The sequence below is a fragment of the Myxine glutinosa genome, chromosome 4 (genome assembly GCF_964187855.1).
Source record: "Myxine glutinosa chromosome 4, kmMyxGlut1.1, whole genome shotgun sequence".
Taxonomy (NCBI): domain Eukaryota; kingdom Metazoa; phylum Chordata; class Myxini; order Myxiniformes; family Myxinidae; genus Myxine; species Myxine glutinosa.
The window spans coordinates 39,246,341-39,262,844 of NC_136264.1; the positions used below are offsets into that span (position 1 = coordinate 39,246,341).

A 16,504-nucleotide genomic window follows, 5' to 3' on the forward strand; every position below is an offset into this window, starting at 1 on the left:
TATTGGTTTGGTGGATGTGTTAGTTTAGCGGATGTATTGGTTTGGTGGATTAGTTCGTTTAGCGGATATATTGGTTTGGTGGATGTGTTAGTTTCGTGGATGTGTTAGTTTGGCGGATGTATTGGTTTGGTGGATGTGTTGGATTGGTGGATGTGTTGGTTTGACGGATGTGTTGGTTTGGCAGGTGTGTGGATTTGGCGCATGTGTTACTTTGGCAGATGTGTTGGTTCAGCGTATGTATTAGTTTGGCGGATGTATTGGTTTGGTGGATGTGATAGTTTGGTGGATGTGTTAGTTTGGCTGAAGTGTTGGTTTGGCGCATGTGTTACTTTGGCTGATGTGTTGGTTTGGCGGATGTGTTGGTTTGGCTGATGTGTTGGTTTGACGGATGTTTTGGTTTGGCACACCTTTGGTTTGACGGATGTGTTGGTTTGACGGATGTGTTGGTTTGGTGGATGTGTTAGTTTGGTGGATGTGTTAGTTTGGCGGATGTGTTGATTTGGCGGATGTCTTGGTTCAGCTGATGTGTTGGTTTGGTGGATGTCTTAGTTTAGCGGATGTGTTCGTTTGGCGGATGTATTGGTTTGGTGGATGTGGTGGTTTGACGGATGTGTTAGTTTGGCGGATGTGTTGGTTTGGCGCACGTGTTAGTTTGGCGGATGTGTTCGTTTGACGGATGTGTTGGTTTAGCGGTTGTGTAGGTTTATCGGATGCATTGGAATGGTGGATGTGTTCATTTGACGCATGTGTTGGTTTGACGGATTTGTTGGTTCGATGGATGCATTGGAATGGTGGATGTGTTCGTTTGGCTGATGTGTTGGTTTGGGGAATGTGTTGGTTTGGGGAATGTATTGGTTTGGCGGATGTATTGTTTTGGCGGATGTGTTAGTTTGGCTGGTGTGTTTGTTTGATGGATGTGTTGGTTTGGCGGATGTGTTCGTTTGGCGGATGTGTTGGTTTGGGGCACGTGTTGTTTGGGGCATGTGTTGGTTTGGTGGATGTGTTAGTTTGGTGGATGTGTTCGTTTGGCGGATGTATTGGTTTGGTGGATGTGTTGGTTTGACGGATGTGTTGGTTTGGCGGATGTGTTGATTTGGCGCATGTGTTACTTTTGCGGATGTGTTTGTTTGGCTGATGTGTTGGTTTGGTGGATGTCTTCGTTTAGCGGATGTGTTAGTTTGACGGATGTGTTGGTTTGGTGGATGTGTTAGTTTGGCGGATGTGTTAGTTTGGCGGATGTGTTGATTTGGTGGATGTATTGGTTTGGCTGATGTGTTGGTTTGGTAGATGTCTTCGTTTCGCGGATGTGTTAGTTTGGTGGATGTATTGGTTTGGTGGATGTGGTGGTTTGACGGATGTGTTGGTTTGGCGGATGTGTTGGTTTGGTGGATGTCTTAGTTTACCGGATGTGTACGTTTGACAGATATGTTGGTTTGACTGATGCATTGGAATGGTGGATGTGTTGGTTTGGCTGATGTGTTGGTTTGACTGATGCATTGGAATGGTGCATGTGTTGGATTGGCTAATGTGTTGGTTTGTGGGATGTATTGGTTTGGTGAATGTATTGCTTTGGTGGATGTGTTAGTTTGGCTGATGTGTTGGTTTGGCGGATGTGTTGATTTGTTGGACTAGCAACGGTACCCGCCCTTTGGGCGGGGCTTCAATTGGGAAGCCCAAATGAAAAGGCAAAATATCAGAAATTGAAGGCTTTTTTATTTTAAACGATTCATGTAAACATCCGTTGAATCATATCACATGCAAATCATCAAAATCTAAACAGTACATCGTGCCCATTTTGAAAAAAGATAGAATTCTGCAAAACAGAAGCGACCGCTACACATCTTTCTCAGTCACACGTTTATGTGTGCAGAGTGTGCGCCGAATCTGTAACACGGAAGCGGCCGCTACACCTGTTTCTCAGTCGCTTTGCACACGCTGCCGTGTTACTTCGGAGCTACACGTTTATATCGGAAGAGTTCTTCACACCATCACGTCAAACACTACCGTAAATACAAACATCGTCACAACATCGTCACAATGAAAACATCGTCACAATGAAAACATCGTCACTTCAACGATTTATATTTCATGACATTCATTCTTATGCTCGTTAAACGTTCATTCAACATTAAACGTTCATTCAACATTAAACGTTCATGAAAGGATTACGAAAATAAAAACGAAAAACATTATGAAATTACGTTCACACCGTCACGTTAAACACTACCGTGAACACAAACAACGTCACAATGAAAACATCGTCACTTACACGATATATATTTCATGACGTTCATTCTTATGCTCATGAAACGTTCATTAAACATTAAACGTTCATAAAAGGATTACGAAAATAAAAACGAAAAACTTTACGAAATTACGTTCACACCGTCACGTCAAACACTACCGTGAACACAAACATCGTCACAATGAAAACATCGTCACAATGAACGTTATGCGAACGCGAATGTTATGCGGGAGTCCAAACCTGAAAATGCTGGAGAGCAAAGCTGAAATTGGAAAAACTAAATAGCCTATTTTACTCCTGGAGATCCCAGGATTACCCACCCAAAATATCATTGCGATCGGTTCAGCAGTTTTTGCGGTACCTTCGAACGGACAGACAGACAGACAGATGGGCAGACAGATGGACGGACATTTGGTGAATTATAGTGAGATAATATCCCACCTCCCCAAGGGGTGTTTCCTCATTGAACAAATGCCATGCTAATGTGTATAAATAGTGTTATGAATTTTGGGGTAGTAATATGTAGATTTAGGTAGATCTGTATAGGTAGTATGCTCCGACTGTCGGGAGAGGAAACCTCGATGTAATAAGTTCTGTTTAGACTGTGCGTTCAGCTAAGGTGTATATCTGTCCCTGTTACGAGGAATGGGGCATGTTAACTAGGTAGGGATTATGTTAATTCCCCTGTTCGTAAAACCTCTGTGATTTATCCCATTATCCTTTATGGCAATGCATTTAGACACTAGTCAGGAATCCCACATTTAACTGCACTCAAATAATAATAAAACCACCGGAAGCCCAGAAGGAAGCTTTGTCACCCATGACACCACCTTGGAAGGCACATATTGCGCAGACAGGCCGAGAGCCACGCCCAGGAGGACCGTGATTGGGCGGGAGGTTTTGATGGACAGGCGGATTGCGTCACAAAGGCGAACTGCACGCTGATTGGCAGAGCACGCCGATGACATCAAAGGGCGGACTGTGTGTGATATGTGTAGAGTGAGGCATTGAAGATTTGGCCTGCGGGAATTGGAGGAGAAGCGAGAATGACGTCAGACGACGGGACGTAAAATAAGGCGCTGGGCGACATTATGCTCTCTTGCGCTCTGGTTCTCTTGCCTCGCCCCCTTTGCTTTCTTTGTCTCTATGCCTCCCTTGCTTCACTTACCTTTCCATTCCGAGCGTCGGTGGAAGACGGTTGTGTGCTGACTATTCCTTCCTTTTCCTTCATGTTTTCGGACCGCGCGAGCAACTTTGTGGACGAAGCCAGGCGCGGCCAAGTGAAGAGAATGTACTGAGGCCTAGCAGCGCGGGAGCAGTGGTTCCCGCCAACGCGCGCACTTAGCGCGCAACGTCTTTGACACCCCAGACGACTTTGACGAGCCTGACGAGGTTTCACCAGTGATAGGAGCTAAGTCAATAATCCAACACACCGCCCCATTCCTTTTCCACTTTCTTTTATCCCGGTGTCTGTGTGCAAGTCTGGCATGTGGGATCCCAAATTAAGATTATAGTTTTTAACGGCGGGTTTTTCTTGTTATCGGCATTTCTGTTAATAAACCCTTGTATTGTTTTCCCTGTACATTTTAACCCGTGTTCCCGTTTGAGTTATTTTTGCAGCTTTGGGAACTGCCGGTGGGATCGACCAGGTCAGGCTTTCCAGCTTTTTCTTCTTCGTTCTTCCGCCGCGTAGATCGTGAGTCCACATTTGATCGTCATCTCGGAGTTAAAGCTCGCTTTGGCTATTTGTGATTTCCCGGTCTTCACCGAGGGGAATCACACGACAATAGTTTATCATGCCATTTTGGTGGGAGCAATGGCTCCTTCAAGAAGTAAAAAGTTTGTTGTGGATCCCGGGTTCGTCGACGTACTAAGGGGAGTTTATTACCCCGGGGCTAATCTTTACATTCAATAAGAAATAACTAACTACTGCAGGCTACATGTTGTCGTGCAATTAACTATAGGGGGTTTGCCTTTATAGCAAAACCGCAACAATATTATAAACTGCAAACACATGTGATTACCTTTTTAAACAGTCGCTAATGCTGTGTAACACAAAACTGAAAGGAATTTGGAGGAATCCCGACATCCGTGAGGCAAATTCTACTGATGGAATTGAGCGAAGATCTACTGTAAACTATATACCCCACAAGGTTAATACCATGACCCTTCCTGCCGCTAACATGGCGTTTTTCGTGGCAGCCTTTTGAAACATTCGCTACTGCTGTTTAACATGAAACTGAAAGGGAGGAAACCCGTGACAAGGACGAAATGATTCAATTTTGGTGAAGATCCGGAACCGGATCAGATAATTTTTTAAGTGATTCTTCACCATTGAGTGAAAGGGCTAAACCGATATATAGCACGACATCTCAAAGTAATGGACAGATTCGGATAAAACTTGGTGGACAGGTTGGGTATGCGACGAAAACAAATCAATTCTATTTTGGTGAAGATCCGAATACGATTTTGGTGATAATATATATATTTTAGTGATTCTTCACCATTAAAAGATGGGGCCAAAATGATATGTAGCATGTGTAGAAGTGTTTTCTACACATGCTACATGTATTTGAAAATGATATGTAGCATTTGAACACCATGGTCCTAACATCACTATGGATGCACCTATCATCTCTGTTCCACATCTTGCCGGTCGAGCAACATCACATCAACACTTTCTGCCCACTCATGATGAGTGAGGAGGCAGGTCAACTACAACTGGACAACAGCCTTGTTCAAAATCTACTATAGCTCATGGCAAGAGTGGCAAGGATGCTGCATGCGGAGCAGGGTCAGTTCATGATCTTGCCCATTTATCATGATAGCGGAAACCCTACGCGAAATAGTGTAGGTGCTATGAAGACACCAGAAGAAGATGTTTCATACTGGATTTTCAAACACACAAGTGATCAGCCTCTTTTTCAAACACAAGTTCAGCATTCACTCTGCAGCAAACGCATTCTGGAATCATAATTGCCAAATGTTGCAGATGTTTCATATTGAATTATGCTGACAGTATTACTTAGATAATGGCGAAATGAATAAAGGAAATAACAGTGATAATGTTTATGGTGAACTGGAAATTGTTGTGCATTTGCAAGAGGTGAAGTTTGTTTGCAGAAATACGTATGATGCAAATGCAATGAACTGAACTATCAACAACGGAGCGATTCGATGAACGAAGGAACGCTTTTTTTTTACAACCAGATTCTTCCTGGAGGATGGTGTATGCCTTAGGTAGGTAATGGGAGAGTGGACATCCAAGTTGGTAAATTGAGGACCTTTTTAATTGTCCTATGAGAAGGACAAAAACGGAGGATTGTAGAAGTCCTTTTTCATGGACTTCTTTATGATTGAAAGATGAATCATGTCCTTGTGAGTGTGTTTTTATTCACAGCTAAAATTGTAATTGGAGGCTTTTTAATGCAGAGTACTAACAGAGACATAGGTGCTGTCTGTATAATTGTTAAGGTACTATAAGTTTAAGAAATATGAAACTGCCAATGAAACTGCATTTGAATTATAAGAATATGTACATTGGGAAGGGAGATAAAGAATGGAGCACGCAGTGACTTTTGACCTGGTGTGGATGCCAGCTTTGTTGGAAAATGCAGACTCAGCTCTTTATCTGAGACAAGGTCCAGATGACTCCATGCCCCCACCTCTCCTCCTTGCTGAGACCTGCAGACTTCCAGCCTGGCTAAATCCCCAGAGAATGCTCAAGTACTGACCTCTAGGCTTATACAAGCATATCCCTTAAGCTACACCATGTGAAGAATGAAAAACATCTGGACGCTGGCGTCGGCTAGGGCGGCAACTACAATGACCTTTTAATTACTCTACTGCCTTTGCACGGACTTCAAAGAACTACAGAAAGTATAAAGCGAGCTGTACCCTTGAAGAAGGGAAGAAACTCATCCCGACGTCTTGCGTGCTGTTTTACATGTGTAAATGAAGTGAGTTTGTTCCAGCAAGTTTGATTAAATCGTTCACAAGAAAGTGATAGTCCCTGTCTCTCAGTCATCTTACTAGAGTAGAGATTTATTATACAATACATGATATCTCAAAAAGTTATGGACAAGTTATGGATGGATGAGTTGGTTAGATGTCAAAAACATGCCGATTAGATTTTGGTTCATGTCCGGATCTAGACTCGATCTTCAATTTACCTCACATCACATGTTTTGGGAAACATTTCTCACAACTCCTCAGATAATGAAGATTTATCCATTTTTAAAAACAAGGGAAGTTTGTCATCCTGCCCATCAGTGGGATATAAACTTAAACAGTTCAGACTGGTGGAGTTATGTGCTTGACTGAGTGCCGGTCTAGTTGGTGGTGGTGGTTTGTGTGCAGCCACCCGGCTGCTGGTTGCATCATTTTTCTGCCGCTGATGCAATGCCTCTCGATAACCAGTTATCTGGTACTGTTACGTGCTCTTCCCCAAAACCCCGGTCACGGTGTACCTCCGAGCCCCGAAAGGAGTCATTGCAGAAATATGTGCTATTATGTGTGCCAATGACCAATGGTGAAACCACACCAATCAATCGATACCAAAAACCAAGTATTGTATTAATATCACACTGTGGTGCTGTGCACACACTACTCGATTGCCAGAGAGGTAGGCCACAACGCGTTGGTACAACAAAGAGTCTTTATTCAAAGCTCGCACTTCAGCACTGGGCGGGCTCGAACTTAGAGCCCGCATATATGTCCCGAGGCCATGCCTTGCCCCCGGGCGTGGCCGATCAGCCGATAGGTGGGGCATGCATTACAGTTCCCCGCCTGGACGTTCGCGCCACCTGCTGGTGCGCTGAATTATTGTCCCTTGTGTCTGCCACACGCGCCCCCCCAGAATTCCCGCGCACCTGAAGGGTGAGTTTGCGGGGAAGCCGGATGACCCAGCCGAAAACGCCCCCTGGCGATGCGTGCAGGGCTGGGGGGTAGCAGGACGGCAGGGCTGGGGGGTGCCGGGGGTCTGACCGCCGGGGGGCGGCCTCGACGCGAAGGCAGAGCTGCTTGCGGGGGGTGGTCCAGATCGAGGTGGGCTGGCTTGAGGCGGTCCACGGAGACACGATCCGGGGCACCGCCGATGTCGATGGTGAAATATTTGTCCCCGGTCTCCAGCACGCGGAAGGGCCCGTCGTACGGGGGCGGTAGCGGTGCCCGGTGGGCATCGTGCCGGACGAAGACGTACTCCGCCGTGCGAAGCTCCGGGGCGACGTGGGAAGACGGGCAACCGTGGTGTGCCGTCGGCACCGGGGCGAACCTCCGGGCGGTCTCCTGCAGGGTGGAGCGCTGTTGCGCCGTCCAAGGAGCCGTGGAGTCGGGGATAAATTCACCCGGTACCCGCAGTGGTTGCCCGAAGACCAGCTCCGCCGAGGACGCGCGCAGGTCGTCCTTGGGCGCAGTCCTGAGGCCCAGCAGGACCCAGGGGAGCCTGTCGGCCTAGCTGCCATCGCGGAGGCTGGCCCGGAGCGCGGCCTTCATTGAGCGATGAAAGCGCTCACACAGGCCATTGGCCTGGGGGTGGTAGGCCGTGGTGCGGTGTAGTTTGAAACCGAGCCCTTGCGCCACTGTGCCCCAGAGCTCCGATGTGAACTGGGGGCCGCGGTCAGACGAGATGTCCGAGGGGGCACCGAACCGGGCAACCCAAGTGGCGATGAAGGCGTGCGCCACATCAGCCGCAGACGCCGCCGCCAATGGCACGGCCTCCGGCCACCGTGTGGTGCGGTCCACCATGGTGAGGAGGTGTGTGAACCCCCGCGAGGGGGCAGAGGTCCCACCAAGTCGACGTGAACGTGGTCGAACCGATGCTCTGGCACCGTAAATGGGGCCAACGGGGCCTGGGTGTGGCGGTGGACCTTTGTGCACTGGCACGCGAGGCACGTCCTGGTCCAGTCGCGGACGTCCTTCCTGAGGCCATGCCAGACGAACTTCGCCGCGACGAGCTTCTGGGATGCCTTCGTGCCCGGGTGGGACAGGCCGTGGATGGCGTCGAAAACTGGGCGCCGCCAGCCGCGGGCACAATGGGGCGAGGCCGGCCGAGGGAGACGTCGCATAGGAGGGCCGCGCCCGCGGTGTCGAACGGCACCTCGGTGACGCGGAGGCCCGTGACGGCGGTCCGCAAGGCCTGGACGCCAGGGTCGGCGGACTGGTCCTCCGCCATCCGGGTATAGTCGATCCCGAGGTGGACCGCGTGCACGACGGACCGGGAAAGGCAATCCGCCACCGGGTTGTCTTTACCCGCCACGTGACGGATGTCCGTCATGTACTCGGACACGGCAGAGAGGTGACGCTGCTGCCGTGCCGACCATGGCTCGGCGACCTTGGCCATCGTGAATACAAGGGGCTTGTGGTCGACGAAAGCCGTGAACGGGCGGCCCTCGAGCAGATGGCGGAAGTGTCGGACCGCCAGGTGGAGCCCGAGCAGCTCGCGGTCGAAGGTGCTATAGCGGCGTTCGTGCGGGCGAAGCTGCCGGCTAAAAAACGCCAGCGGCTCTCAAGCACCACGCACCCACTGCACGTGCACCGCACCCACCGCGTAGTCTGACGCGTCGGTGGTGAGGGCGATCGGTGCATCGGGCGCCAGTGCGCCTGCATGGTGGCGTTGGCCAGGGCCAGCTTGGCGCCCACAAACGCCGCGGCCATCGGCTCCGACCAGGCGACGTCACCTTTGCCTGGCTTGCCCAGGAGGGCCTCGTGCAGGGGGCGGAGGAGCTGGGCGACGTGGGGCACGAAGCGGTGGTAAAAATTTACCATGCCCAGGAATTCCTGGAGCCCCTTGATCGTGCGGGGGCGAGGGAAATCCCTGACCGCCTCCACCTTGGCCGGTAAAGGGACGGCCCCGTGCCTGGTGATGCGGTGCCCCAAGAAGTCGATGATGGCGACGCCGAAACGGCACTTTGCGGGGTTGATGATTAGGCCATGCTGGCCCAGGCATTCGAAAAGCGTGCGGAGGTGGAGCAGGTGCTCCTCCCGGGACGCGCTCGCGACTAGGATGTCGTCCAGGTAGACGAAAAGGAAAGGTAAGTCGAGCAAGACGCTGTCCATAAGCCGTTGGAATGCCTGGGCCGCATTCTTCAACCCGAAAGGCATTCTCAGGAACTCGAAGAGGCCGAAAGGGGTGATGACGGCCGTCTTCGGGACATCACCCGGTTGTGCGGGGTCCTGGTGGTAGCCCCGGATGAGGTCCACATTGGAAAACACGGTCGTGTTTGCCAACCGGGCGGAAAAGTCCTGGATATGCGGGACCGGGTAGCGGTCGGGGGTGGTGGCATCATTGAGCCGGCGGTAGTCCCCTCACAGCCGCCGTCCCCCGCCGGGCTTTGGCACAATGTGCAGAGGGGAAGCCCAAGCGCTGTTGGAGCGCCATACGATCCCCAGCCGCTCCAGCGTGGCGAACTCCGCTTTCGCCACCGCGAGCTTCGTGGGTTCGAGTCGGCGTGCCCGGGCGTAGACCGGCGGCCCGACTATGGGTATATGGTGCTCCACCCCGTGTTTAACGGCCACCGCTGAGAAGGTGGGCCGTGTGAGGGCCGGGAAACTGGCTAGGAGGCGGGTAAAGTCGTCCGCTGCCGGAAGCGTGCAAACTAAACTCGCCGGGACGGAACCTTCCAGCAAGCTGCTTGGCAAGCCGCTCGGTGAGCCGCTCAGTGAGCCGCTCAACGAGCCGCTCAGCGAACAAGCGAGCGAGCTGAAGGTTTCGGCCTGTACGAGACGTCTGCGCTTCACGTCGACCAACAGCCCATGCGCACATAGGAAGTCCGCGCCCAGCAAAGCCATTGGCACGCTGGCGGTCACGAACGACCATTGAAAGCGCTGCCCTCCGAACCGCAGTGAGAGGCAACGCTTCCTGAATGTGCGGATGGGTGTACCGTTGGCGGCAAGCAAAGCGGGGCCCCGGCCCGCGGTTTGCTTGTCGGACGTGGAGGCGGGGAGGATGCTTACCTGCGCTCCTGTGTCGCAAAGGAAACGGCGCCCGGACAAGGTGTCCGTGATGAACAGGAGGCTGCCGGAATGGCCGACGCTCAGGGCCGCTAATGAGCGCCGGCCCGGTCGTTTTCCGACCCGACAAAAGAGCACGGCGGGCGACACGTTTTCGCCTTGCGGCCGAACCTGGCGTGGTAGTAGCACCAGGTTTGCGGCGGTGACGGCCTCGGCGGCCGTGGTGGTGGCGGTGGCGGTAGTGGGCGGGGCGCAGCAGCGGCCACGAGGGAAGCCGGGGGCGCTGTAGCCTCTGCCCCGGGATCCACTACGGCAGCACCGTAAACCGACCGCGTGTCGCAGGCCGCGAAAAACTTGTCGGCCTCTCCGGCCAGGTCGCGGGGTTCCGTGATTTTGGAACCGGCCAGCGCGAGGCGCACCTGTATCGGTAGCTGGCAGAGGAAAAGCGCGCGAAACAAGAAATCCGGGCGCTGGTCTCCAAGCAGCGACAGCATGTAATCCATCCGGACGGATGGTCGTGTGTCGCCGAGGGCGGGAAGGTCCAGGAGGGGGTCGGCCCGTTCGATCTCCGTGAGCCCGAACGTGGCGAGGAGGAGATGTTTAAGCGCCTCGTACTTGTTGTCGCCCGGCGGGCGCCGAAGGATGGACACGACTCGCGCGGCAGTGCCGGGCCCGAGGGCGGCGACCACGTGGTAGTACCGGGTCTCGTCCGCCGTGATGCCTCGAAGCTGAAATTGGGCTTCGGCCTGCACAAACCAAACGTCGGTCTGTGCTTCCCAAAACTCCGGGAGTTTGACGGCGATGGCGTTGGTAGCCATGGCGCGTTCGGGGGTCAGCAACGGCTGAACCAATCGGGGTCACCAGTGTGGTGCTGCGCACACACTACTCGATTGCCAGAGAGGTAGGCCACAACGCGTTGGTACAACAAAGAGTCTTTATTCAAAGCTCGCACTTCAGCACTGGGCGGGCTCGAGCTTAGAGCCCGCATATATGTCCCGAGGCCACGCCTTGCCCCCGGGCGTGGCCGATTGGCCGATAGGCGGGGCATGCATTACAATTCCCCGCCTGGACGTTCGCGCCACCTGCTGGTGCGCCGAATTCTTGTCCCTTGTGTCCGCCACAACACAATAATAACAACTTGTGCAAGTAAAAGAAAACCTCAATTGCACAGCAAACGCCATATAATTCCTTTGATGGTACCACCAGTTTCTTAACTCAATAACTCACGGTACTCCACGTGAGTGAATTGTAACACCCCCAAAGTCACTGTCACGACACCAGGCCAAAGTCGATCCACGCTCTGGTGATCACAAGAAAAAAAGGTCGTACTGAGACCTGAACCCAGGAAGGCTGACAGTCGACGCTGCAGAAGAGCCGCTGGGTGAGATCGGGCGACATCCGTCAGGCAAAAGTTCACCCAAAAGGTGACTGGGAATTCACCTCTTTGTTTCACCAGGCAATGACGCTGACATGAATGAGCAGCAGTTCCCAAGTGGAGAACCGCGAATTCCCAAGCGAAATCCATGACACACACGAGAACCAGGCGAATCGCTGGTGCGAGGTGAAATGGCTGGTGCGAGGCGAAATGGCGGATGGGCCCGTAATGGAGGCATACCTGCTCTCCAGCAATGATTCACTTTCGGAACCAAAAACAAAACCCGTCACGCAGGTTTATCTGGCACAGCAATAACGACACTGTCACAGGAATCCCTTTCCCGGGGAAACCAATATTCGCTCGTGACCAACGTCCACCAGCGTCCGCTCGACATCTCGAAGCAGATAGGCCTTCCTTTCCTGATCACACTCGATCCGCTCCAGCCTCTTCTTCCTCCTCTTCCGGTTTCTCCCGATCCATTTCGTTTTTCCTTTGAAACACTAATTTTTACCTTTGAAGACAGTTATCTCCATTTCACACTCAAATTGTAACAATAATAGTATATGAAACTAAAAATGCTTCCAGTGGATGAAAACCACAAAAGACGGAAGTGACGAATCCGTAACAGTACTCATTTTGCTGACCTCGAAAGGATGAGAGGCTGAGTCAACCCCACCTGGCGTTAATTCAACGGGATTCGAACTCAGGTCCTTAGGATCCCAAGCCCGCCGCCCTAACCATTAGGCCAACACCAGGTGATCGTAAACGTTTTTTCTGGTAAACTCGTTTGATATGTTGAACCTTATGCAATTTTGAACAGATTGGCTCATCACATTCATGTAGCAGTATTATCTGATGCATAGACACCTTATATTATAATGAATCTGAGCTAAATTAGTGTGGGAAAACAATGACTCTAAATTCCCCATAGATATTGCATAGTTTAAGCAATGTTACAAAATGCATACTTTACATCGGTCATCACAATTTTGTTTTAGCACATATGATGGAGAAATGTCTGAACAATATTTAAGTGAAAACTGGGTTGAATTCTTACTATTGGTTGACAAATTACGTGGCTATATGTAAAGTCATTTTCAGGCCTGTTTCGCAGCGTAGGATCCAGGCATGAGTGCCTCCAGTCCTTAATTTAAGGTGTTTATGGTACGTACACACATATGAATGCATGTACGCGACCGATCGCTGAAGCCCACCTTTCGCCTCGCGAGTGCAGGATAATTACAGGTAGATAGCAACAATTCAAGCAGAATTGTTTCTAACACTTCAATGGCTGTAATTGAGGCCGATTCAAAACCTATTCAAAACATCCAGCAAATATACATTGGTCTTTAAAACAAAAGTCCCCTTCCCTCTAGCTCCAGCTTACTTGCCACTGAGAGATTGTCCGGATTGATCTGTTGTCTTGGAGCTAGGCTTGTTAGAGCCATTCACAGTTGGTGAGCCTATGCTTCCTGCAAAACCATCAGGGTCGAGAAAGGACCTGCATCAGAATGTGTATCAAATGCAGTACAGTATAACCATTGGTACAGTGTGGTTAAGGAGGGAGCTTCACATAATGAGTAAAGCACTTTGTACTGCTGCAATTGAGATTTGTCACATGCAACACCTTCATAGCTTGTGCAAAAGCTGCTTCATTGTTCAGCGTTTCAGTAAATAATGAATATGTAAATGCATGGTGAAATATGTAAATGACTCGCTCAATAATGAATGTGTAAATGGGTAGTTAAATATGTAAATGTGTCACTCAATAATGAAAATGTAAAAGGGTAGTTAAATATGTAAATGTCTCATTCAATAATGAAAATGTAAAAGGGTAGTTAAATATGTAAATGTCTCATTCAATAATGAATGTGTAAATGGGTAGTTAAATATGTAAATGTCTCACTCAATAATGAACATGTAAATGGTTGGTTAAATATGTAAATGTCTCACTCAATAATGAATGTGTAAATGGGTAGTTAAATATGTAAATGTCTCACTCAATAATGAAAATGTAAATGAGTAGTTAAATATGCAAATGTCTCACTCAATAATGAATGTGTAAATGGATAGCTAAATATGTAAATGTCTCACTCAATAATGAACATGTAAATGGTTGGTTAAATATGTAAATGTCTCACTCAATAATGAACATGTAAATGGTTGGTTAAATATGTAAATGTCTCACTCAATAATGAACATGTAAATGGGTAGTTAAATATGTAAATGTCTCACTCAATAATGAACATGTAAATGGGTAGTTAAATATGTAAATGTCCCACAAAATAATGAATATGTAAATGGCTTGTTATAAATGTAAATGTCTCACTCAATAATGAATGTGTAAATGGGTAGTTAAATATGTAAATGTCTCACTCAATAATGAACATGTAAATGAGTAGTTAAATATGTAAATGTCTCACTCAATAATGAACATGTAAATGGTTGGTTAAATATGTAAATGTCTCACTCAATAATGAACATGTAAATGGGTAGCTAAATATGTAAATGTCTCACTCAATAATGAAAATGTAAATGAGTAGTTAAATATGTAAATGTCTCACTCAATAAAGAATGTGTAAATGGGTAGCTAAATATGTAAATGTCTCACTCAATAATGAACATGTAAATGGTTGGTTAAATATGTAAATGTCTCACTCAATAATGAACATGTAAATGGTTGGTTAAATATGTAAATGTCTAACTCAATAATGAACATGTAAATGGGTAGTTAAATATGTAAATGTCTCACTCAATAATGAACATGTAAATGGTTGGTTAAATATGTAAATGTCTTACTCAATAATGAACATGTAAATGGTTGGTTAAATATGTGAATGTCTCACTCAATAATGAACATGTAAATGGGTAGTTAAATATGTAAATGTCTTACTCAATAATGAACATGTAAATGGTTGGTTAAATATGTAAATGTCTCACTCAATAATGAACATGTAAATGGTTGGTTAAATATGTGAATGTCTCACTCAATAATGAACATGTAAATGGGTAGTTAAATATGTAAATGTCTCACTCAATAATGAACATGTAAATGGTTGGTTAAATATGTAAATGTCTCACTCAATAATGAACATGTAAATGGTTGGTTAAATATGTAAATGTCTCACTCAATAAAGAATGTGTAAATGGGTAGCTAAATATGTAAATGTCTCACTCAATAATGAACATGTAAATGGTTGGTTAAATATGTAAATGTCTCACTCAATAATGAACATGTAAATGGTTGGTTAAATATGTAAATGTCTTACTCAATAATGAACATGTAAATGGGTAGTTAAATATGTAAATGTCTCACTCAATAATGAACATGTAAATGGTTGGTTAAATATGTAAATGTCTTACTCAATAATGAACATGTAAATGGTTGGTTAAATATGTAAATGTCTCACTCAATAATGAACATGTAAATGGATAGTTAAATATGTAAATGTCTCACTCAATAATGAACATGTAAATGGTTGGTTAAATATGTAAATGTCTCACTCAATAATGAACATGTAAATGGTTGGTTAAATATGTGAATGTCTCACTCAATAATGAACATGTAAATGGTTGGTTAAATATGTAAATGTCTCACTCAATAATGAACATGTAAATGGGTAGTTAAATATGTAAATGTCTCACTCAATAATGAACATGTAAATGGTTGGTTAAATATGTAAATGTCTCACTCAATGATGAACATGTAAATGGTTGGTTAAATATGTGAATGTCTCACTCAATAATGAACATGTAAATGGTTGGTTAAATATGTAAATGTCTCACTCAATAATGAACATGTAAATGGTTGGTTAAATATGTAAATGTCTCACTCAATAATGAACATGTAAATGGGTAGTTAAATATGTAAATGTCTCACTCAATAATGAACATGTAAATGGTTGGTTAAATATGTAAATGTCTCACTCAATGATGAACATGTAAATGGTTGGTTAAATATGTGAATGTCTCACTCAATAATGAACATGTAAATGGTTGGTTAAATATGTAAATGTCTCACTCAATAATGAACATGTAAATGGGTAGTTAAATATGTAAATGTCTCACTCAATAATGAACATGTAAATGGCTGGTTAAATATGTAAATGTCTCACTCAATAATGAACATGTAAATGGCTAGTTAATATGTAAATGTCTCACTCAATAATGAAAATGTAAATGGTTGGTTAAATATGTGAATGTCTCACTCAATAATGAACATGTCAATGGTTGGTTAAATATGTAAATGTCTCACTCAATAATGAACATGTAAATGGGTAGTTAAATATGTAAATGTCTCACTCAATAATGAACATGTAAATGGCTAGTTAAATATGTAAATGTCTCACAAAATAATGAATATGTAAATGGCTGGTTAAATATGTAAATGTCTCACTAAATAATGAACATGTAAATGGGTAGCTAAATATGTAAATGTCTCACTCAATAATGAAAATGTAAATGAGTAGTTAAATATGTAAATGTCTCACTCAATAATGAACATGTAAATGGCTGGTTAAATATGTAAATGTCTCACTCAATAATGAACATGTAAATGGCTAGTTAAATATGTAAATGTCTCACAAAATAATGAATATGTAAATGGCTGGTTAAATATGTAAATGTCTCACTAAATAATGAATATGTAAAGGGTTGGTTAAATATGTAAATATCTCACTAAATATTGAATATGTAAATGGTTGGTTAAATCTGCAAATGTCCTAACTTCTAAGTCCTTGTATACGACGTTATTGAAGAGCTGATAAGTGCCACTCGTTGAGTGCTCTTTTTATCTGGTGATATCAGTGATTGAAAAAGCATGGATTCTTATCAAATGTCCATGGAAATTTTTCCATCATATTTTTCATCCCATGCATCTTTATTGGTGTATTACTTTGCTATTATATTAGCACATTATCACTTTGAAGGAATGA

The 16,504-nt window shown here is 46.4% G+C and overlaps 2 protein-coding genes across 2 annotated transcripts in view; both read right to left on the reverse strand.

Moving 5' to 3' along the window:
* LOC144891700 (membrane-associated guanylate kinase, WW and PDZ domain-containing protein 1-like) overlaps positions 1–13,038 on the reverse strand; it is a 119,123-nt gene extending 106,085 nt beyond the window's left edge. The window contains exon 1 of the mRNA XM_078775649.1: positions 12,958–13,038. The gene's annotated coding sequence lies outside the window, so the exon portion shown is untranslated. The remainder of the gene's footprint in view (positions 1–12,957) is intronic.
* The window catches only part of LOC144891699 (uncharacterized), a 1,187,956-nt gene that overhangs the window by 29,003 nt on the left and 1,142,449 nt on the right, over positions 1–16,504 (reverse strand). The window lies entirely within an intron of this gene.